Here is a 22,386-nt window from a genome sequence, read left to right as displayed (position 1 = left end):
AAATGGTTTTCCTGTTGTACAAAAATGTGAAAACTCAATGCAAGTTTCTTCAAATCACAGTCTCTGTGGCAGTTGAAATTAAATAAGTCTCAAAAAAACCCCTGTGAAAGGATGAGGATGGGTTTAAATTTACAAGTCTGCGGGTGAAACAAGAATATGAACATTCACAAGACACAGTGTAGTGGCACTCCCTTGTTCTGCTGAACAGGAGAGAGAAAATACAACAAAAAGCTTGTGGGTTGAGATAAGAACAGAGTAGATGATACAGCAATTACTGTCATGGGCAAGAGAGACTTGACTTGGGGAAATTATTTAAAGTATTGCCAATCCTATCAGAGTAGGGTAATGAGAAAATAAAAGGCAAATCTTGAAACACCTTACCCCCACCCCCAATTCTTCCCAGGCTCAACTTCAGTCCCAATTTTTCTACTATCTCCTCCCAAGCAGTGCAGGGGGATGGAGAATGGGAATTGTTATAAGTTCATCACATGTTGTCTCTGCTTTTCCTTTCCTCCTTGGGAGGAGGAATCCTCACACTCCTACCCTACTGCAGCACAGGGTCCCTCCCATATGAGACAGTTCTCTTGTTAATGAGACTTTTCTGGACACGTCAAGAATTATATCATCTGCTGTTGCAATGGAGGGGTAATTTAAGATAGCCCTATAAAACAGAAGACTCGAATTGTCCAGCCATTTCCAGCCATTCATTGCTTTAAGGTAACTGTACAGATCTTCTAGTTGTCCAGTTTCAGAGAATTCCAAAGGTCTTGGCATCACTGTCAAGGCTATAATGAGGCCACGGGCTAGTGGGATCTTCATTCCATGTTAATACACCATAAGCTCATCTGCCAGCTGTAATTTGGTTCTTTAGTCTTTTTTGTTTGTTTGTTTATTCCACCCCACTAATTCAATTTTTTTTGCATGACCTTCTCCAGTTGTGCAGTTTGAATTAGCATTTGCTAGTAATTTTTAATTTTTTTTCAGGATTGTGGTAGATAGTTACCAGTATGCAATATTAGATTTAATGAACATTGCAATAATGGAATCCAGCTGGAGATGTGGTTCAATCTACTGCTCCTCTTCAGTGCATTTTAATCAAATTTTATGCATCTTACCACCTATTTTCATATCATTGCTTATCTGTCTCTTATGCCTTTTTCATTTGCTTCATTACCCATTTGTTGAAAACATTAATCTGTTTCTTCCTTGTGTGTGTGTTGGTGCTGCTGTGCTCTGATGCTTTTGCATTTCTGTCTTCCACATATGATCCAGCACATCTCCTGTTCGAGATACTTTAGTTGCTGAGTTGCAGTTCAATTTTACCTGGAATGGAAGGAAACAAATACGTGGTCTGCACATTAATTACTCTGAAAATTAGTAATTTCCCTTTAATCCTATGCAGTAATTATGGTTTGAGACTTACTACAATATTGCTTGCAAAGCCAGGCTATTATCATTACTATAGTTGATTTTCCACACCCAACTTCTTTACTTTGAATGTGAAAGAAAAGGTTTGGTTTGAGCATGTGGTGTAAATCCTGTATCACTAGTTGTAGGTGTTTTGAGTCACTAAATCTGTCCATAATTTGTACTCTTGAGAGTCTAAGACTAGGTTACTAGGATTTAGGAACTTACTATAGCTCAGTCTTTGACTTACTTTTCTTTTGCTGAAAGAGGAGTTTATTTACTAAATAAATAAGCTTCAGCATAAATTTCACTGTGTTGTAAGAGAGTCATGCTCCTGTGTGTGGACTATTTGGGAAGATTTACACTGGTCAGCTTTGTTTCCTTACCCTCCTTATTTATGTATTTTTTAATACCGTCGTGGTTTTTAGGACCTTTTTATTAATGTTCTGACATGGTTTTTAATTTATCTTAAAAAATCTAATAAGAACAGAATTAATGGGAAAATTTGCATTAACCCTTTAACTCTCTGGAGATGGTTAGTTTCATCTTCTGCATAATGTCTGCCCAGCATCCCCCCACACTTCCTGAAGGACTCACTGAAATTTGGCATGATTCATTTTTGTACACATATAATTAAGATTATCTTCAGAAATTATTTCCTCCTCCATCCCAGATTTAGAGAAGGTATGGAAGTGTTTACAGTTCTCTTTCTGATATAATTCTCTCAGAATTAGCACAATTTTTTTTTGGTGGAAAATTCCATTACAGACATTGAGCCAGATTCTAATTGGTAGAACATCAGATGTTGATGATGCTTTTTGGATAAAGAGAAAAATTCAATCATATGGCAATTTATAATGAGTAATTATATTGGACACACTGCGAAGTGTAAAATTAAGTGAGAAAGTGACTTATGAAATACAGTTTTCTTTGCATATTTCAACCCATATCTTAAAACAAGTCATCAGTGAAATAGCAGATAATCTTTCATTCATCATTTCTTGCTTGCTCTTTCATGAAGATTGAAAAATGTTCTTGTGCAGAGCCCTGAGAGGTTAATTCACCACCTTTAATATATATACCTATTAAAGGTATTTATATATCTTTGGCTAAACTCACATTACCAATTCTTTAGTCTTGAATGTATGCAGAATGCATGCGTAGGAGTAAAATGGGTGCAGAGAACTGTAATGAATGTTTGAAATACTGCGCACAATTTTTCCGTTTTGTAATGGTTGCAAGTTCTCAGGTTTTCAACTCTCTGCCTAAAGCGTTGTGCACCTTCAAGAAATTTTATGCACTGGCATTTTTCCTGTTTGTCTTGCTGCTTAAATTTAAATATGTGTTTCAAAGTCTTAATTACTGCATGCTGCTTACTTGTGAATGTTAAATGCAGGATCTGTAGCAGTTAGCTCTATAAGAGATTTTCAGAATTTAAAATCAGACCTAGTTTGCCTGTACCTGTTTGCCTGTGATACAGAAATCATAGAGTTTACCTTCAGATGTTGTAGTCCTTCACAAATTAAATTGTTGCCTTCCACAGTCAGGCAATAGGAAACAAATGAGGTATGGCCAGTAGCAAAAATTGATAAGGCAGGAGAGGAGGTTCACGTACAAACCTAGCTAATAGATTGTCACTGCCTGGCTTGGGGGACAGGGTTTAGGAGAGTTTTTAAAAAGTGAACTAACAGAAGAAAACAACCAAAATCAACAGTAAGAAAGAAAAGGGATTTAATTTAATAGAATCATAATTGTTTGGGTTGGAAGGGGCCTTAAAGATCATCTAGTCCAACATGTCTGCTATGGGCAGGGACATGTTTCACTGAATCAAGTTGCTTAGAGCTCTGTCCAGCCTGACTTTTGAACACTTCCAATGATGGAGCAACCACAGCTTCTCTGGACATCCTGTAACTTACCACCCTTACCATGAAAAATTTCTTCCTTGTATCCCATGCAAATATACTCTCTACAACTTTCTAAATGGTAAGAGAAACCCTTTTCCTTCCCTCTCCCTGGTGGGGATAGGTGACACCTTTCAGCTTCTGCAGTAAGAAGTAGTGTCCTAGAGATACCTTCCTTCAGTACCAAATGCTGAACTGCTGGTTCAAGCCCTTTCGGGGAGCATGTTAGCAAGGGAGGAGCAGGGCGTGGTTCCTGACTGCACGTTGCTGCTTAGGTGTGCATCAGTGTCTGTAGGCAGACCTCTCATAAACCTGATGGGTCTGCTTTGGTCAGTCTTTCTGCCTTCCCTCTTCTCCTGAGGCCTGGGACAACTTCCTTCCCTGTGCTGCAGAAAGGATTCCTCATGTGGGGTTTGGCAGCTGCTTGAGGTGGTCATGGTGTGAGGCAAAAGTGGCCAACCCCCAACTTTGGCATATTCAGAATGGCTGATATTGGGCTGTTACGGACTTTGAAAGTTCTACAGAGACTGAAAATGGTCTACAAAATAGTCCCATAAACATCTGCTAGTATCCATGTGCCTGTGATAATATCAATGTTTCTTTATTTTGATCAAATCTCTGTGAACATTTACAGGCATCCTGAAAATGTTTTCCTTGCCAGGACACACAGAGCAGTTGTTTGTACCATAGTGGAAACACACGTGTGTGACAAAAACATTGATTATTTCTTGCACTTATCCTTAGAAAAGGATTAATTGTGTTTATTGGAGCTTTTTTATATGAAGACATTCAATGTTAGATTAGTATGAAAAACATGGAGGTATTTCTGCAAGGAAGGAGTGAAGCAATGGTGCTATTTCTGCCTGTTATTGTGGAAAACTTGGTCTAAAGGTTTTTTGCATGTGTATCAAGGACGTGAGGGGCAGAGGGATCTTGCTGATGAAATTGCAGAAAAGAGCTAGCATTCTGTACTAAGCGGTATTTTGGTTGCTTTTACAGCTTGATTTTTAGTATTAGCTATTTTAGGTACACAGTTTTTATTCAAGGCAAAAAAGGCATAGTTGATCCTGAGGAATATTTAAGGGATGAAAATGACCCCTAAAGGAACTAAAAAAGCATTGATTAGAATTAGAACACAGTACACACAAAATAAGTAGTAATTAAATGTTGGAACATTCTGTTTTGATATTATCAAGGCAAAATAATGGAATCAGCACATTAAACATTTATTTAAATGCATTAGGAAAATAACTGTAGAAGCTACTGGGTTTCAGGGCAAAAACTCATTTGCTTTTCTCAAAAGTCATAACTGACATATATGTTGAATGATACTGGCTTTCTGCCCTGTTCAGATCCTCTTCAAAAATATAATACTAGGCCAACTTGGGATTTATTGTTGATACAGTCTTATTTGGAGAAGCTGTTTCAAAAAGTTGTTTTCTTAGATTAGCTTTAGGATAATCATGTGTTATGCCTTGTGAGGGAGCCTTTCAACAAGATAAGCGTTTATAGTTGCCCTTATCAATACATAGACAGTTAGTTTCCTTTCAGTTGCTTTAAAACACTGGCAAACTTGAGGTCAGTGTAATGTTGGCATGGGGGGATGTTATCTTAGGGGTGTCTTTTAGGCCAGTTCTTTGACAAGCTTGATAAAAATGTTTTTAGGCTGCCTCCAAGAAAGAGGTGTAGGTAAAGTTTATCTAGGTCATCCATGTAATTGAAGAAGCTTGAATGCCTTCAATGTTTTGGATCAGCAACCACAATTTGGTGTGCAATGGAGATTATCTCAGTGTTAGCGGTCTAATTATTTTCCTCAAAAAAGGGAGGGGGAGATAAGATACAGCCAATTAAAACCATGCTTTACATGATCGAGACCTCTTATGTGCTAAAAGAGTCAATTGCAGGCCTTGCGATACACAGCTTTCTCTTTCAGAGACTGTTGCTGTATTGCACTTGCATGGGAAGTGCATCAGTGCTGAAATCCTCTAGTCTCATGCTTTACAAATCACAGAATTAGAGAATTATTAAGGCTGGAAAAGACCTCTAAGATCATCAAGTCCAGCCTCCAGCTCTTTACTGTACATTGCCACAGAACATCATTGCTAGCTGTTGAAATTATGTCTATCTTTGGACATTGGTATTTGTGGATGGTCATTGTTCGCTTGATTGATTCACTCAGTTTCCATTACAGATATAATTATAACATTATAGATATAATTATAACAGACCTGTATTTCAAACTTCCAAATGAGGTAGGTAGTTGACAGATGGAGTTTATTGCATTAACTGTAGCAATCTTTATCTTTGCAAGTGATATGTGCTGACAGGAAGAGAGGAAGAAAAGGCTCACTGAATTTAGATTTTTTTTTAAATCCCAATAATAGGTATCTTATTTTTTCATTTTCTGACCACTGTTGTTGCAAGGCAAATAAGGAGTGCCCTGTAGATCTGACACTACACAGCAGAAGCAATCCATGTTTGGTAGTGAGATGTTTCTACTGTACTAAGCATTATGTGACACTATTTACTTGGTTATTAGGTAAATTCTGAATGTCTTTTAATCTGAAAAAAAAACAATTAGAAAACCAAGAATGGCTCAAATTGTTACACAAAAGTTAAAATAATCTGCATAATTTTATTATTTTTCTCCTAATCCCGGTGCTGTTCTATTCGGCCTCAAAGGAAAACAAAACTTATCTGGATATTGGTTCTGCACAGTTAACAGTAGGTTGCACTGAAACATGGACTATACACATTTTTGTTGATGCTGTTGCCTGGGCAACTGAAAACAGTGTAGTTCTTTCCAGCTAGTCTGAGAGGAATAAGAATGTGACAGTTTAACATAAACACTGCAGAAATTTGGAGAAGATGCTAAAATTCCCTCTCTTTTTAACTTGGAATTTTCTCTCACTAGATTATGAAATGATGACAGCTTTTCATCTTTTTAAGTTATCCTGCCCACTGCCTTTTCCAGGCCTCAGCACCGAGCTTACCTTAAGGCCCTTTGAAAGTGGAAATAATACTTCAAAATGTTAATTCCAATGAATTTTCCTTTGTGCTTTGGTTTTGTGATGTCTATGTTCTAGTCAGTAGTGTCTCAGGGACTCTTCAAAGTAATGGGGAGCAACAGGACACTTTGATTGCTTTCAGCAATGAAATGGATATGCAGCCTAATCTCTAACTTTTTGTATTTCTCCATGACCAGAAGGAAACACGCAGATTCACATTAATAAGTCACTTGAAGTATCTGAATACAAGATAAGTGAATATTTCTACCAGATACGTGTGGACTCTCTTTGCACCAAAGTTAGTTCAAACAGGGTCTTTCCTGACTCTCTAGGCACTTGAATTTTCTCACACAATTTCTTTAGGTTTCAAGTCTCAATTGGAGATCTACTGGCGAAAACTGCCATATTTTTCAAATTAATCATTCCACTGAATTTGCAAGCAACTAATTGCTAAAGGATTTCTTGATCTTAAAAACAAACAGACAAAACCATCAAAACCAACCCACCAAATGAACAAATAGTGAAGGAGAAAACCTCATGCTTTATGTACCATTAGATTGAATTTCTAGGACTGGTATTTACTTTGGATATTATTTCATTATTCTTAGATTTTTAGGCAGTTCAATAAATAACTTCTGTTTGCATATTTTGATTGAACATCTCTGTGGTCATTTTACTTCATGATAGAAAATTTACCTGTCAAATCCGTAGAGAAATGTGACTTGTCAAAATCTTTTAAACTTTAAAGTAATGTCTTGGGAAAGTGGCATTTTATTCTTAATGGTGAATTTATAACTCTGAGTAAACCAAGCTAGAGAGAGCATGGGAGTAGGGGGTAAAAAAGGTCAGCAAATGCATGGCTGAAATCCAGGTTTCAGGTATAATCAGAAGTGAGCTTTTAAATTATCACTATTCTCTCTCAACCCCACTTAATTTCTGTTCTATTGCTAATTTCAAAAGATGACAACAAATGCTTATATCATGAGAATTCTGAAGGCAGAACACAGACAGTAATGATGTAAATATTTTCTTAGTGATTATTTTCAGGTTTTGATTGATCTACATTTTCCACCATAGGGTACTGCTGAAAAGCCAAACTGGAAACCAAAATTTTTCTCAAGCTTTTAGTTTCTGAAGTAAGCTTTATGGTGCTGCAGTGATGGCTTTTCCCATTTCATCTTACCTGAAGAATGTTTTACTCCTCATAGAGCAAAAAAAAAATTTATTCAAAGTTAAATCCAGGCATAAAGTTGCTATCCACACAAGATTCACAAAAAGAAGCAACATTATCATAAACAGAGCATGCTAAGATAAATGACCTGGTCTGTTCCAGTTAGTAAATGCCTCCTCTGAGCACCGCTAGTGAACAGTCACTATCTCATTAAGGAAACTGTTTTTCCACTTGGCTTTGCCATCAAACCATTTCCCCTCGTTTCCTAATACAGTTTTACTTTTTAACTTCAGCTCATTGCTTAGCTTGCTGTTTTTTAAATGTAAATTGTTTAACCTCTGCTTTTATTGTAGTACCCCGTGTATAAATGCATCTGTCTTGTGCCTCCTTAGGAAAACAAAAATGCTGAGCAAATTACATATTCTTAATCTGTAATAAACAATGTAATATCAGGCATTTATTATGGTCCCTCTTTGGACCTTTCACTTTTCTTATTTCTTAATTAGGGTTTCAGAGACAGCCCCAAATCCAGGTGAGGCTTTGATACTTTAGACTGCTTTATGGTTTTTTACTCCTGTAATTCCTCTCACCCAGCCAGGTAGCAGCCAGGTAAATCTTTACAGAAGAGGGAGATCAGCAGGAATATAAATTTTAAGGCTGATATAAAGGAAGGAGGATTCACAAGTGACTGTACTAGAATAGGAAATGCTGTGGGTCTTGGAGCTGTGTTTGCAGGTGTTTTGAGCAGGTGTCTACAACAGCTGTAGGCAGCGCTTCCCTGTCTGTAGTACCTCAGTTAGCTAGTGCAGAACTAGCTTCTGTCTGCTTGCCAGCACGTTGTCAAGGAGGTGTACTCTCATGTTCAGACCCAAGTCCCACACAGCATGTCTGCTGGCACAGTTGCCAGTGACTGGCGAGATGATTAACGACAGTGATGCAGGTTTTGTTTTTTTTTTCTCTTCTGGAATGAAATAGTCAAGAGATGCAGTTCTGCATCTATATTTATAGATTCATGTGGTCTTAGACTTGCATATGATTTATCTGGACATCCTTCTGTTTCTTCATCTTTACAGCAGCGATGGCAAAATAAATGCTAAGATGTTCACCTGTGGCATGCTACTAGGCCAGCACTTACCAGCTAGAAAGCTGCAAGTGAGTGCCTGGGACTTGAGAGCATTGCATATCTTTCAGCATTGTCCCTCAGTTTGGAATGTCAGCATGCTGGTTCACAGCCCAGTATGAGAAAATAAATAATCTCCTGGGGGTGACACTATGATTTTTTTTGTTACATTGAAGTGTTCTGTTCTTGGTGTACCTTCTCTAAAACTAGGAGAAGTTTTCCTCTGAGACCAGCAGGCATCCTTTGTTGGTATGTGTTTTTAGCTCTGCACTGTCACTGTGGTAAGTATGCACCATGAATTATGTGTTATTCTGCTCATTGTATGCAGATAATGCTGCAGCAGAGCCTTCCAACTCTAAGATTAAAAAGTACTTTAATCAGAGAGCAGTTTTTATTTCAATGAAATCCTACATTTTCTCAGACCTTTCTTCCTGACCAGCATAAAATTAGCTCTGAATGCATACTTATCTCCCTGTTTTTGTGTATATTCGAGTCTTCTATACTCTGCCTTTGAACAAGGAGTATAAGGAGTGTAAGTAGTATACCTTTTTCAGTTTCTATATGGAATTATGGCTTGTTTATTTGGTCTTTTTTAGTTTCTCTGCTTTTTGTTTGTGTCCCTACAGTCTAGAATTTTGTGGTAGAAATCTGGACAAATTACAAGAGTCAGTATCCTAGTACTGTCCCTAGCCTGTTTTACTGGTTGTCTCTGAATGCAGTTCAGTTTTTAATGCTTTCAGGAGTGTATCCTTCATAAATAGATAAATTTGATGCAAGCAAAATGAAACAAAGCAAAGCTAGCTGTCTGGTTTCTGTACTGTTTTTCTTGCACTGTTGCAATGAACTGTGGCACACGCAACGTGATCAGTAGTATTGAAACGGTCTGGTCAAACCCCTTTGGCTTTACTCTGTCATCTGATCCCTCTGCACCATCCTCCAGGGCAGCAGGGCAGCTGTTTCTCATTTGAGATGAATCTTTGAATTAGAAAATATCTTGCTCTTTTGCCATTAGTTAAGAAGTAGTCTTTTGCTTTTAAAATCTTTTGTAATGAAAGCAAGTTATCTTTTTCCTTGGATTTTGAGCTTTTGGTAGATCAATAAAACTTAACAGAAAACTATGAAAGAACCACACAGCCAAATATTCTACAAAACTTGATTTTAAAAAAAGTCAATGGGCAATTAACAAGTTTCCCAAACTTAATAACATCCAAGCAGCAGTGTAGAGCGGGTAGCAGAAACGTCTCATCCACCTGCTGCATATTCAAATGGCATTGCTTTATTTGAGGAAATGCTCATGACTTCAGTGTCCAGCATTCTTCTGTGTGGATACCAATGTAATAATAGAATAATATTAAGAATATTTGAACTAATGGAACTATTTAGCTCAGTCTTTCTTGCTTTTTAAAACACGTATTTATTCACCTCTAAAACATATTTCTATACTATGTAAATCTAGTCCTGAAACAGTGGTTATTCTGGTTGAAATCAATTGGAGAGAGAAACCCACTGCACTTCAGAAATTTTGAATAAGTACAAAATACCTGAATTACTAATTTATTTATTTTTTCTAAATTTGTTCACTAACTGAGTAAGCATTATGGTGGAGGAAGGTAAAGTGGATCTGGAATACACAGAAGCTTTAAAATTAAGGTCTGTAAAAGCCACAGTGACACTTTTGAAGATGATTTCTATAAAGACGTTCTTGAAGCACTGGAGGTAATTCACACATAGCTGTGTTACCCAAGGTGATCCAGCTGGATCAGCTGGATCATGGGATAGGCAGATGCTCTGAGTGTGGGCATAGTGAAATAAAATGCATTCATGAAGAACAACTACAAGGGAGGCTGTTTAAATTAGAAATTCAGCACACATTCAGCCAGTTACTAGCCCTCCAGCAAGGGACTAATCACATTACAGCCTACAGAAATTTATTTAATCTGGACTACACCACCATATCAGACTACATTTTGGAGAAATACTGTGGTTCTGATGCTGTGCATCTGGGTTGAGAGGGCCGTTTAAACTAGAAATCTCCCTAAATTTGTTAGAAAATCTGTGCCAAGTTTCAGCAGTTCCTGTGCAAGGCCCAGAAGCTCACCTTCTCCCTTACGTTGAGGTTGATTTAAAATTTTTGGGTTCCTGAGTAATAACCAGACATAGTGATCTAAAACGCACGATTAAAAAGGCTTTTCCAGCAGTCATGTCTTCTGTTGAAGGGGGAATAACAGATCAAAACTCAGTGGGAATTTTATGCACATTTATATATTTAATTATGTTCTTCCATTAAGTCTGTGTTTTATGCAGAAACTGCTGGTTTGATAATCAAATGCATACTCCCCAGCAGAGGGCTAGTGAACTTGAATGGCAAGAAGCAAGAGGTTGACATAAGCTGAGCTTAATGTTTGTTTCTCCACATTTCCGTAACTAATTGACAGCTCATTGGGAAAGCTGAAAACTAGGTGCAGGAAATAGACTTGGTGCAGCAGAGGGAAGGTATTGTTACAGCATTTGGGGAACAAGGAAACTTCAGCCACATTAAGAAATTATCCTTCAGAAGGGTAGATGGAGTAGTTTCTCAAGAGCCCTTAGGAATAACTTTCAGCTGGGTTTGTTGGTGTTGCCACTCATTTCAAATAGTGGTTGTGTTTCTGCAGCATGATGCTTAACTATTCCACCGGCAACCAGAGTAGCAATAAATCTTGTTGCTTTTTCTGACTTCCTTCTCTGAGTGCTCCAGTCGTCCCGCTCTTCTGTCTCCATGCCTCACTGGATGGCTGCACTGCCCACTTGCACAGGGCCCCAACAGATGCAGTGCCGGCCCCAAGGGTTGTTGCTGGATGGGCTGTGAGTTTTGTTGCTAGCCTTAGACTTCTGCCATGCACGAAGCACCCGTTGCTGCTCTGCAGGGCCCCTCTGTCTGCTAGCAGCATCCTGAGGCACACTTCTGGAAAAGAAATTCCGCCAGGGTAGGGTCTGCTGTATTGTACTAATTAACAAACAAGGTAACCAAGTATAGGGAATGAAAGGATGTACCTAACCTCAAGAAAAAGATATAAAAAGCAAACAGCCCACAAGAGATCCCCCTCAAGCACCCCAAAACAAAAAAGGTAGTAATTATATTAAGAAATTACTCTAATCATACATGTTTTGTGGCTATGCATACTTTTTTGTAAGAACAATAATGGAAGCAACAGTCTGAATGATAGGAAATACAGAAAATTTAGCTTCACAGTTAAAAGAGAAGGCATGTCATGCAGGCTGCTGCTTTAAGTTAGAGAGTGGGAGAGACTTGTTTCTTAACTTCTGTTTCAGGGAGGGGAAAAGTTATAGAAAAATTAGATTTAGATTACTTTGGTTGGACATTTCATGTAGTTGATTGTAAAATACCCAAATCTTTTAAGGCTTCTTGCAATGCTTTTTTATACAGGGTAGAGTTCTAAAGTGAAGGAACTCTTTTGGGTCATGTAAAAATAGGATTTAAAGAGTAGAATTTCCATAGCAGCATTCTGAAGCTCGTCCTGCCTGTTTAGCTGGCCCTGTGCCTTGTGCTGGGAGCTTTTCAGCATGTTCTTGAGGAAAATGTTGCAAGGAGGAGGAGGTTTGCAAAAGTTTCAGTAGTCAGAGGGCTATATGAAAAAGATGGGCATCACCTAAGCCAGAAAAAAAACTAGGTTGCTGGTACCTAAAATTAGGAAAAGATTGTACCAGATTTTTTAGAAGTAAATCATAGGAGAGAGCAATCGCTTCAGGATAATACGTTGTTTGTAAATGAAAGTATTACATCACGTCTTAGAAAAAATAAATAGGAAAAACATGCCCTAGATTACTATTTCAGGGTTGTGGGTTTTTTATAAAACATAGATTTAAAAATCTATGTTCTTGTATTTTCTAATGTCCTTGATTTAAACTGAAGGTGGGACAAAGCTGGTATATAGCCCTATCTCAAAAGCATAGATAATGGCAAAAAGTAGCATCTTGCTTTTAATTAAGTAAACAGGGAAGAATTGCTGGAAAGCTGTACTGAATCTTTATTAAAATTGAAGCCAAGATCTGGTCAAATTTCAATATAAATCTGTTCTTGTTGCTGACATTAAGACGTAACTGCCTTTGCTGAAGTTTTCATTTAGTGTTTGTTCAAACCTAGCAGTGGCTGCTCAGCTGGACGTTGTTTTATTTTGGTGTCAGTTATGCTTTGCGTCTCAAAGGATCAAATGCTGAGAATGACAGTGAAGTTTTCATCCCTTTTGAAAATTTGTTTATGAGCTGTCTCTGTGATCGGTTCACTGCCAGTCTCTTACGTGATGACATTGAAGCTTTAATTGCTTCCTGGTTACAGGAGTGATGCTGCACCTTGCTCTCTGCCTGAGAGCTCCAAGGTTTTGGTATGATTTAATGCAGACAGATTCCGAATGCAACCTGCCGAGATACATATTATCTTGGAAGTTGAAGATGCTGAACTTGGCTCTGTCAGTGTGTGAAGAAGTACCTGCCAAAACCAATTGCATGCACTGAGCAAGGAGAACAAGGGCAGCTCCAGGTAATTCCAAGGAAGCTTTCTTATGTTTGTTGTAGCTGGCCTGTGTTGTTGTAGATGTGTGCATCTTCCTAGTTGTGGCTGCTCCACTAGCACTTGCTGGGAGGTGGCAGTGCTGCTGTATTCTAATCTGCTGGGCTTTGTAGTTTATATCAAACATTCTTGTAAAAGCTCTTTCCTCCTTGACTTGGCAGTAGATGGTTCGCTTTTTCTCTAGTTGGGCAGCTGTGCAATTTGGGGCTGCAGCAGCCGTAAGACTTAACTTTTAATAGGCTGCCTTTTGTTCCAGTTTTGTTCCTTCTCTTAATCTTTATCACTTACTTGTTCAAATTCACAAGCCATTTTCCATATTTCATGATTGATGGTCTCAATTCTTAGTGTAAGGGTGAGATGATCTGAATTATTTCGCTGAGTGGAAGCATTAATTCTGCAACATCAACAATATAAATTCTAAATACATGGCTTAATGCTTTTCTACTGATTTTTTTCATTACTTAAATAGTGATTAAGATATGTGTGCAAATTCCACAGTAAATTAATCTGTTTGTAGTGTGTCTTGAAAGTTACAATCATTTGTAGAAGTGGCCATGATGAGGTTGTTTCTGTGTGTCATAAAATTTATGATTAAAATAAAAAACCTCGAGGGATTATTCTGGGCTTTTCAGAGCATCAAATTATAAAATATGTGTTTGAAGATGGCAGAAGGCTCTTGGTATGAGTAATGTGTTTCAGAAGTTGGCAGACGAATACTGCAAATGTTTCCAAATAGCTTGACACAGAATTGAGTTACATTTTTTATAAAAACTACTTAGATCAGTGCAAGTCTGCTTCTTAGATAAGTAAGTGGGAAATATGTTTTCAGAATAGTCTAGGAGAAGCTGTAATAAAAATGAAAAATTGTATGCATTAGTGGAATTGTGACTAGAAATTGAGTGGAATAACGAAGAAGAAGTATTTAAATGAGAAGACATTGTGATCATTACTTTGGTTTTGCAGTGTTTAGGATTTAGCCTTAGAGGTGACAAGAGGTGTGTGCTGTTCTCTCTGTGCTTTAAAAATGCATTAGGATGTTGGCTAGTCACAATAACCAAATAACTTAAACCTTATCTTAGTGTAAGTAGCACTTTTTTTACAGCAGAAGAGTAATGTTTGTTTGTTTATTACATTTGACTTGTATACCACTTGCATTTCTTGCCAAAACTCTTTACTGTCTTAGCTTGAAGATAATTTGGAATATCTGTATAGTTACTACAGGCATTTAAATGAAAAAAAAAACTAAAAAATAAGCATGCCTTCCTGTATAGTTCTGGTTTATTGGAACAAGTGCCCATAATTGGAGAAAAGAGAGAGAATTAAGCCTTATTATTGTGAGTTTGAAACTGGAGTAGGAGCAAACTGGAGAAGGAAAACTTTTCAACATCATCGTGGTTTTGCTTTCTTTTTCCACTTTCATTTTTCTAGCGGGTACTCATTGCTGCGAACTGTGGAGCAAAAAGGTTCTGGGTTTTACGGGGGATTAGACAAGGGGGCTCAATTATTAGAGCTCTATGAAGATGATTTTTTTTTTTTTTTCTGTTTCTGTGTGTAACTGTCCAGCAAAACTGTCCACTGACCAATCTTGAAATACACTGGTTTGGTAACCAGATTTTGTGTCTTTGTAAACGACCAAAGTTATCTCTAAGAAAGAGGTTCCTCTGGCTGTAATTATTTCAGACTACCCCATTAACTGCAAAGGAAGTTTCATAGATTGTTCCCAACCTGGTTGCAGATTATTTTACCTCACCTGTAGCATTCTGTTGGACTTTGTGCAATATCTTAACAGTATGGGCACCATGGAAGTCAGGGACAGTGAAAGCTTGAGGGTTTGCAATTGCTGCTGTAAGAGGTAGAGACAGTAACTGACTTTTGTGGCTGTAGGGAAGTTTCTAGAGAAGTTACTGTGAACTTTTGTGTCATAAATTGTTTGCTTATTTAAATCCTTGCCATAGACTATACTACTGGCAAGGCAAAATAACTGATGAATGTATGAAATAAAGAAAGGTGTTTCTGACTTGAGATGTTATACTGAAAAATAATCTTTAAAATGGTCTAGAGAATACTGTAGTGGATTGAATTAGTATTTTCAAAAACTTAAGTACTCTAAAGAAAGAGCAAACTATGACTAAGAAGCCTCAAAGTTACCATTAAAGCTATTTGGACCTTGACATATAATTGGAATGCATAAAAATAATCTAATTTATAAAAGTTTGCACTTTGCATGCTAAAATCTAGAGGGATTAAACTGCAGACCAAATGTTCATTAATCTTCCTATTGAAGCATTGCTGTCTGAAGTGTAGCCAGCTGGGTGATTATTAAATCTAAAGAAGGATTTAAGATTCAGCATGCATTCTGAAGCTTTTATGTGTATTATAACTTTTCTACCAACATCATGAATTGATCATCCTTGTGAAAAATTAATCAAGGAAAGTGCATTGTTGTTTTGACACAAAAAGATTACGGTTTATCATGGGAGAAAGAAAGGAAGGCTAATTTTTAAAGAAAGTTATATTGGAATAAAAATATTTATAAAACTTCAGTTAACAGCTAAATCCTACGTGCCAATGGCTTGGTTTCTAACAGCTCTGTATAACCTTTATACCACTTTCTAGAATAGAAATACATTATAATGAGTGATGCCATAGTATTGCTGTAAGACAAATAATAATGCATTTTAAGTGTAAAAACAAACCTGACAATTCTCCAAGCACTTCCATTTTCATGATGAATTCACCCTTCCTGCATTTTCACTCATATTCTGTTATTCATGTCTTTTAAAACAGAAACACATTGAAGTACAGAATGTCTTTTTTGAGGCAATTTCTATAACACCAAATATGTTGTCATCACAAAGCAATTATCAATTTAATCAGCTGGCACTTAAACTTGACTGTGTTGTTCCATCCTTTTCCCCTCTAAATAATTTGAAGTCTTCTGTTTGGCCAGCTCAGAAATTTTCAGAAAGCATTTGCACCACTTGCCTTGAGAAGCTCTGTAGAACAGTCTGGACAATTAATCTTTGTGAGCGTTTCTGTCCTTATTGTGGAGTGCTTTAGAGCAGTTCTATGAGTTGTCCTGTGAATGAGCATACCCTTTCCCAGCACATGGAAAGGGTTGTAAAATGGGTGAGTTGTACAGCTGTAGTTTATCCAACACTTGGCAATGAAAACAGTGATGAAACCGTCTCAGCATGGAGATGCAAAGCAGAGGTTTTCCTTGACTATGTAAGAAACTTCTTCTTCCTCCATCTTGTAAGGCTGCAACTTAAGTCTCATTACTGAACACAGAATTACTGAGACTTCTTCCAGCAGCAGACTGTTTCTTTTGTTTCACCAAACCAAGCATTACAATATTTTGAAATATGCAGATCTATTTCTGCTCTCCTTATAGCTGTTATTCAGCTAATTTCTCCCTGCCATGGAAAACTGGAAGATGAGAAGCAATTTTTGTAATGACTTGCTTGTAATTACCCTCATGCAGGGTCCAGCATGAAGGTATTCAAGCCATCATATTTGGGGAAGAGGATTTGCTTCTGTCTAGCTGCCAGTGTTGAATACGAGGCTGTGGATCAGCCCACACAGATCTTGAACCATATGGACATTAATGGCCTGTGTGAGCAAAGTCAGCCAGGAGGAAAGCTGGTCTGCTTTGGTTCATCCAGGTGATATTTAGAGAACAACTCTTCCAGAGTGCTGGTACCAGCTGGGGGCCAGTGCCCCAGTGCACAAAGTCCCTCAACATGCTTCAGACAGCCAGTGAACTCTGGTAGAAGGGGAGATTGTTCTCTTAAAGAGAAGATAGCAGTGTCTGTAGAAAGTAGAGCTGTTTCTGAAGTATTCCATAATTATGTTCATAAAGAGAACGATATATAACTTGCTATGTCTATTTGCTATGATGCAAAAATTATTGTTGCTGTTTTTTTCCCATGAAAGGAGGATAAATACGCTTGTTCAAAGGGACGTCTGGAAAACTTTAATAAATCAATCCGGGAGAAAGCACTGCTTCCGGGTGAAATAGTTCTGTGGATTTTTTTGCGGTGATTGTCACTATAGCTCTATTTGTTCTTGTGCCCGGGGCACAAACATTGCAGTACAAGAGTCTGTGAAATGTGTAGCCATCAGGAACAGAAATTTGGGAAGACTTTGGGCAATTGCTTGTGCCAATTTGAAAAAGAAGGCAAAGAAAAAATCTTAGTCCACAGTTTTTTGCAGCATGCTTAGAAGCATGTAAGCCTAAAGAAGTAGCACACATTTTAATTAGCAAGAATTTGGGGTTTGGTGTTTTTTTGTTCTTAAAATATGGAGTTGTGGAGGCTGTTCTTCAAACTGGCAAATGTTTTTTGCACATTGACTGAACAAGCCCCAGTTCTTGTTGTGATGCATTGTGATGCATTTTCAGAGTCCAGCAGAACTACTGAGGGCTGTGTGAGCTGGTCCCAGAGAACACTGCTCACACTAATGACTGAAATGGGGAATATTTTTATTCTGGTGGAACAGGAAGGACTTGTAAGAAGTTGGCGAGAGCTGTTGACTGCAATGAGAGTTGCTAATGAGCTTTTGTATGAGGTGCTTTGAGGAACTGCTGTTGCAGCAGCAAAGGTATTATTTAGTATCACACAGTAAAAGTCCTATGCTTTGTTTTGTGTCAAGTAATGCTTCTAGCACAGCATGATGATGCATGTCACATCCAATTTTTAAGTAAGAAATAAAACCTTTTAGTTCCTAGAAACAGAATTACTGCATTTTGCAGAAAGTTTAGGACTCAATTTAGTCCTGAAAATTGCTGGGCATTTAAAAAACTTACTCTATGTGTCATACATAATTTGAGTTCTGGGAACTATAAGAAGCACATGAGGAGCTTGAGTGGAAAATACATCAGAAAAGCACATCAGAAACCTGAAAAGCATTCACAACCTTGGGTGTTCTTTGGACTTCCATCAAAGTCCTTTTTGCCCTTTTTCAGTCTTTGTCAGAGAAGTACTTATTATATTCATTTATCTTTTTTAATTTTAATTAACAATTTCCAATATGACATAGCTGCCATTAATCTTCATATAGTTCTAGCTTCTTCCAAACAAGCTTAAAGTAAAAAAATACCCTTTAATACAAGAATGATTCCTTAAGGGCAAAATTCTGCCCTCTGTAGTTGTATATCTGTGACTGGTTGATGGGGTTCTATGGAAAAAAAATTCCAAAGAGAAATATCTATAAGCATTATCTGACCACATTTTTCTTAGTTATATGAAAAAATTCTGTTTCAACACTGGTATGTTTTAAGAATGCGCCAAATACCAGTTGCAGTACATGGACATGAATAAAATACGTTGGAGATCTAGATAATGAACTAGCTGGCTCATCAGTCTTTGTGAGCCAGTGTAGGAGAAAGAGTTTTTGGCCCTCATGTAGCAATGCACTTATAACTCACATGTGGAATACAGTTTAAAAGCTCTGGAAACACTGGAAAGGTGGAAAGTGAGATGTCAGAGCATGAACGTACAGTGAAATTTGCTCTTTTTTTTTTTTCTTCCCCTGAGAGCATGATTAGACTAAACTTTAAGTTTTTATATGGGAGCATTGATATTCAATGAATGTAGAATGAAAGTATTGTATAGTAACAATAACAAAGAGATGAAATTGGGGCAGCTCTTACCAAGTAGGCAGTGGGTCCATCCCTACCTTCACCAAAATCTTTTGAGTCTTATTTCTCTGCACTGAGCACAGGAGATAGACATGGCAGTACTGCAGAACACAGGAATGGGACGTGTATCCCACCTGTCTGAGGAGGATCCCACCAGCCAAATGGCAGTAGGGCCATCACTGGTGGCAGAAATACGGTGAAGCAACACGACTCCCAGCAGACTGATCCTCTGCGACAAGATCCAGCTCCAACTGGGAAAAATGCCTCTCAGGTATATTTCTTCATGAACAAGATATGACTGGGGCTTGGAGAAGAGTTGACAAATCCTACCAATGGTCATGTTTTGCAGTCTTGATGATGCCCTGTCTGCTTTGATCACAAGCCCATGAATTGGGAGTTGCTTACCTATGTGTTTTTGGAGACAACAGCTAGTGGAGTGTTTGGAAGCAATTCACCACTGAAGAATGTGTCTGAATTGGTGGTACCACCCAAATGACTACACTGCAGTGCTTGCAGCTCCTTAGCAAGCTTCAGCAGGCCAACAGAAACAAAGATGTGGATAGTGCTGATTAGAAGGAGATAGTGGACTTTCACAGACAAAGTGTGCAGCATCAGTTGGAGCAATTGGGGCAATCACTTATAAATGTCCAAGTGCAGGTAATGGAGCATTTCCTGTGGTGTGCATCAGTGCAGAGGATTCTGTTATAGCTGTGATTGGTAGTCTGGAAGACAAAGACATTTTATGCTTAATTCAGAATCACATACAAGTAATCATAGCAATAGAGGTAGGAAGCTACCAGAGCTTGGGTGGGCCATGATTTAGAGACCCTCTCTGTGTATAAGACCTATAGTGTTTTGTTCCACCTGTTACTGGGCTGGAACATGCACAGTAGCAGAGCTTGGATCCATTAGTGCCAGAATTTAACAGAAGTGAGAAAGCTGTTGGGCAGCCTGAACTATGTGGTGTAAAGAAAGGTGATAAGGAAGCTGGTTCAGATGATGTTTAGTACATCTGGAAGTTTACTGTCCCAGAGACAATGTGCATTTTGAGCTGCAGCCATCGTTTCCACAAGAGATGCATTGAAACCCAGCTCTTAAGACATGGGGTGAGCCTAGAGTGCAAATGTGATCTCTTCTAAGCTAAAGCAATAGCAGTGACTGTCAAAAAATGAAGAAAAATGTCTAGTTGCTCTTGTGGCAAATGAAGTTCCCAGTTCTGCTTTACTTAATGCAGTTGCACTACTAGAAGGTGTACAGGGGCCAGATGAGTAAAGAGTTTCCTTTTTGAGAGACTGAGAAATCATTCCTCAGGTCCTTCTGCCCTTCTCAATATCCTTTTGAATTTTAAACGAATAAAGTTTTGCTTAAAAAATTCCTGTGTTACCACACAAAACGTGTACTCAAAACATAAGAAGCTGTAAGTAATAGCTAAATTGAGTTAGTTGCTAGAATGGATAATGGGTGAGCATGGCTGACTGCAGTGCTTTTCTGTGTGTGTGTGTATACACGTGTTACATAGACACATATGCATGTATTTGTGTATGTATATATATATATACACACACACATATTCCTGGAACTAAAAGTCCAGCTTTCATATTGTTAATATGGAGGCAATTTTACATTGAAAAAAGTGTTCTGTTCTAACTCATTACCTACAAAACTGAGGATCTGTATTTTATAGCACTGGATATGCCAGAGATGTGGGTGATGTTCTGCAAGAGGTTTGTATTTTAGACATAACATTTTTGCAATTAAAAAATAGAAGAGGGTTGGGGGTTGAATACTTTGTGTTCTACTTTGGAAGACAATGTTAGTATGAAAGTGAGATTTTGGTTAAAAATCCTAATATATATATATATATATATATTTCACTTTTGAGGTAATGTACTGTTTAGATCGCTTTTTTTTGTTTGCTTGTTTTTGCAGTTCTTTGCTTAAGAAGTGCAGTGGGGAGGTTAGACAATAAAGTTTCCTCTTTGTCAAACTATTTTGCGAAGTTTTCTTTAGAAGAATTTGGAATATAATTTGGTCAGCACAACCTCATTTGGTGCTGTGCCTGAACTGAGTAAGGTCTGCTAGAACTGATACATGAGCAAGTAGCTGAAGGGTCTTGTTTTACTGGTATGTGTATCAAAATTACAAATCTTTAATTTTTATTAATAACACAACTTATACAAAAGGGTAGAAATATTATAGATATGTGTAGCTATCATGTTTTTTCTTCCAAACTGACTAAAAAGGTGTCCTTAATAGGAAACTTGACCAGTGTATGTCTTTAAAATGAAAGAAAACATGTATAAAAGTTTTTCGTACATGGCCTAATTGGCCTCATATTTAATCTGTTTACAAAGGCAAGGCAACAGATGAGTTTTACAAACTCTTTTGCATATTTATTACTTTTTTTTTCTAAGATTTATAGTAGAGAATGAGATGAGCATCTTGGTGTTGTCTGTGTATGTAATTAGTTAAATTTGGTATCATGTTTGATACATGGAAGCGTTATTCAAGGGGTATGTGCTAGCAGATGTAAAAGCAATTCTTTGTTTAATATTTTCAGTATTTTTTTCAAGTTTTAGGCACTTCTAAATGATTGTTTTTCATCTTTAAACAGAAGTATATTTTTAATGTAACTATGTAGTGCTAAAGACTACTTTGAATTTGTTGGACTTGATGATCTTGAAGGTCTTTCCCAACCTAAGTGATTCCGTGATTCTGTGTGAATTAAGCTTTTTACTAGCCTTTGCAATGGATGAAATTGCCTATGTATAATTATTGGAAAAAAGTGAATTTAAGCCATGCATCAGTGGATAGATGCAAGTGATTATTGTTCCTGTAATTATAAGGGAAGAAGAAATTGTGGATTTTTTATTTTTTTTTTAATTCCTTACTTGATCATCTTTGAACGGTTATGATATGAGCAGAACTTTATCCATCAAAGACTGTATGTATGGCTCAGTCCAGGAGTATTTAGTATTTAGGCTTTAAATTATGTAGACTGAAGAAGATCCTCAAAATGGATTTATTGGGTCCATCAAAACCTGCCTTTTAATGATGTTTTTTTCCAGAATGCATTGTAGGTGTTAATGGAGCATTTCTTTTTGTTGTTGTATAGTTTGTTAGCAGGGGTAACATGAAGAGTTTATGTTAACTTAAATTCAAGTAACCAATGATACTAAAAGTTCAGATGCTGCCTGACAAAGAGTGTCACTCCAGGATTCCTTTCAGGAAGTCCTGAAGGAGTTGGTAGGAACAGGAAATACTTAATCCAAAACTTTGACTCCTGTAAAATTATTTTTAAATAATATAAGGGTTTCCAAACAATCATAGTTTATCTGCCAAATATAGTTCCATGTAGAAATAGAATTCCTTGTCCCCACCATAACTTTTTCAGGTATTTTATATTTTGCATTCAAACCTCTAATATTTTTTTCTCCCCAGTTTCTCCCTAGTGTTGAGAGAGTTGAGGTAACATTTTAACACTGGAAGGTTTTGAATTATTATTTAAGCAGAATTAAGTCTAGTGATCAGAGAAGCCAAGTACAGGAATAAAGGGAAGAAGATACAATAA

At 37.4% G+C, this 22,386-nt stretch overlaps 1 protein-coding gene across 11 annotated transcripts in view; it reads left to right on the top strand.

Annotated features, from left to right (window-relative positions):
• CADPS2 (calcium dependent secretion activator 2) overlaps positions 1-22,386 on the top strand; it is a 278,668-nt gene that overhangs the window by 63,486 nt on the left and 192,796 nt on the right. The window contains exon 1 of one of the 11 annotated variants that reach the window (XM_051609566.1): positions 13,124-13,144. The exons of the other annotated variants lie outside the window; for them this stretch is intronic. The gene's annotated coding sequence lies outside the window, so the exon portion shown is untranslated. Of the gene's footprint in view, positions 1-13,123; positions 13,145-22,386 lie in introns of those variants that run through there. 11 annotated transcript variants of the gene reach the window in all.

This window comes from Apus apus, chromosome 1 (genome assembly GCF_020740795.1).
Source record: "Apus apus isolate bApuApu2 chromosome 1, bApuApu2.pri.cur, whole genome shotgun sequence".
NCBI lineage: Eukaryota > Metazoa > Chordata > Aves > Apodiformes > Apodidae > Apus > Apus apus.
Note: the sequence above shows the minus strand (reverse complement) of the source record. Positions and strands in the feature narration are given on the sequence as shown.